Raw genomic sequence first — 2,518 nt, forward strand, 5'->3', positions numbered from 1 at the left:
TGGCCTACCCAAGGTGCGGTACGTTTGCGGCCGTATCCTCGGTGGGAATTTCGTGAGTAGGGTCGCAAATTCTACGACCTCGGCGGGTTTGAGAGCGACGTAGACTTGTGGCACGCTCAACATGCCACACGTTTCGGGCACACCCGCGGTGAAATTTTCTCGAGTACGCTCGTATTAGGGCCCAAGGAGGTCTGGGTACTTATCGCTGCTATTATGTGGGGGTTCTCGTGAGCGGCGTACGCGAAAGCGACCGGGTGTCTGATATGCGGCGGGCTTCGGCCTCGTCAAGCGTGTCCTCGGGTCTGCTCCAGGGGAATCCACGGCAGTCGTCTGCAGCCTCATCCGCTTGATGCGTTAGGGGCTGGTTGTCGGACGGTGCCGTTTTACCACGATATCGAGGTGTGTTCCGTGTCGTCCTCGGGCGATTCAGATGCGAAAGCGCCGAAGACGCGGGCGTGACCCGTCGTCTGGCGGCTTTGCAGTCTCGGCTCCGTTGCTAGTTCCGGCCGGTCCACCGACAGTGCAGCGGGCTTGGGCAACCCGCACGGCGCGACCGAGTCGATGCAACGAAAAAGAGCGAGCATGAACGGCTTCTTGCCGCACGGCTCCCACTCGTCTTTCGGGAAGGTTGTGCCGTAGCGAGCTCGAACGCCGTCATCTCGGAGTGCAAAATAAGCGTGTTGGGGCGCCTGAAGGTGGCCTCCGCCGCACACAGACTGCGTCCGGCCCGCCGAGGGCGAGGACGGACGCGCAGTCGAACGATTACCTGGTTGATCCTGCCAGTAATCATATGCTTGTCTCAAAGATTAAGCCATGCATGTCTAAGTACATGCCGAAATAAGGCGAAACCGCGAATGGCTCATTAAATCAGTTATGGTTCCTTAGATCGTTTCTTCCTACTTGGATAACTGTGGCAATTCTAGAGCTAATACATGCAGTGAGCCTGGAGCCCTTTGGGTAACGGGTGCTTTTATTAGACCAAGATCGATCGGGTTTCGGCCCGTATTGTGTGGTGACTCTGGATAACTTTGTGCTGATCGCATGGCCACGAGCCGGCGACGTTTCTTTCAAGTGTCTGCCTTATCAACTTTCGATGGTAGGTTACTTGCTTACCATGGTTGTTACGGGTAACGGAGAATCAGGGTTCGATTCCGGAGAGGGAGCCTGAGAAACGGCTACCACATCCAAGGAAGGCAGCAGGCGCGCAAATTACCCACTCCCGGCACGGGGAGGTAGTGACGAAAAATAACAATACGGGACTCTTTGAGGCCCCGTAATTGAAATGAGTACACTCTAAATCCTTTAACGAGGATCAATTGGAGGGCAAGTCTGGTGCCAGCAGCCGCGGTAATTCCAGCTCCAATAGCGTATACTAAAGCTGCTGCGGTTAAAAAGCTCGTAGTTGGATCTCAGTTCCAGACGAGTAGTGCATCTACCCGATGCGACGGCTCGGACTGAACATCATGCCGGTTCTTTCTTGGTGCACTTCATTGTGTGCCTCGAGATGGCCGGTGCTTTTACTTTGAAAAAATTAGAGTGCTCAACGCAGGCGAGTCGCCTGAATAAACTTGCATGGAATAATAGAACAAGACCTCGTTTCTGTTCTGTTGGTTTTTGGAATACGAGGTAATGATTAAGAGGGACGGACGGGGGCATTCGTATTGCGGCGCTAGAGGTGAAATTCTTGGACCGTCGCAAGACGAACTACTGCGAAAGCATTTGCCAAGAATGTTTTCATTGATCAAGAACGAAAGTCAGAGGTTCGAAGGCGATCAGATACCGCCCTAGTTCTGACCATAAACGATGCCAACCAGCGATCCGCCTGAGTTACTCAAATGACTCGGCGGGCAGCTTCCGGGAAACCAAAGTATTTGGGTTCCGGGGGAAGTATGGTTGCAAAGCTGAAACTTAAAGGAATTGACGGAAGGGCACCACCAGGAGTGGAGCCTGCGGCTTAATTTGACTCAACACGGGAAAACTTACCCGGCCCGGACACTGGGAGGATTGACAGATTGAGAGCTCTTTCTTGATTCGGTGGATGGTGGTGCATGGCCGTTCTTAGTTGGTGGAGCGATTTGTCTGGTTAATTCCGATAACGAACGAGACTCTAGCCTATTAAATAGGTGCGGGGTTCCCAGCACCTTACAACCTTCTTAGAGGGACAAGCGGCTCCTAGCCGCACGAAACAGAGCAATAACAGGTCTGTGATGCCCTTAGATGTCCGGGGCCGCACGCGCGCTACACTGAAGGAAGCAGCGTGTCTTTATCCCTGTCTGAAAAGACTGGGTAACCCGTGGAACTTCTTTCGTGATTGGGATAGGGGCTTGCAATTGTTCCCCTTGAACGAGGAATTCCCAGTAAGCGCGAGTCATAAGCTCGCGTTGATTACGTCCCTGCCCTTTGTACACACCGCCCGTCGCTACTACCGATTGAATGATTTAGTGAGGTCTTCGGACCGATGTCCGGCGCGGCCTTTCGGTTGCGCCGGTCTGTTGGAAAGATGACCAAACTTGATCAT

General features: G+C 53.5%; 1 non-coding gene across 1 annotated transcript; it reads left to right on the top strand.

Moving 5' to 3' along the window:
* Nucleotides 1-763: 763 nt before the first annotated feature.
* On the top strand, nt 764-2,518 carry LOC142795110 (small subunit ribosomal RNA; the record flags this gene model as incomplete). Its single annotated transcript, XR_012892766.1, has 1 exon — nt 764-2,518. It is a non-coding gene; the product is annotated as a small subunit ribosomal RNA (ribosomal RNA).

The sequence above is a fragment of the Rhipicephalus microplus genome, unplaced genomic scaffold (assembly GCF_043290135.1).
Source record: "Rhipicephalus microplus isolate Deutch F79 unplaced genomic scaffold, USDA_Rmic scaffold_550, whole genome shotgun sequence".
Taxonomy (NCBI): domain Eukaryota; kingdom Metazoa; phylum Arthropoda; class Arachnida; order Ixodida; family Ixodidae; genus Rhipicephalus; species Rhipicephalus microplus.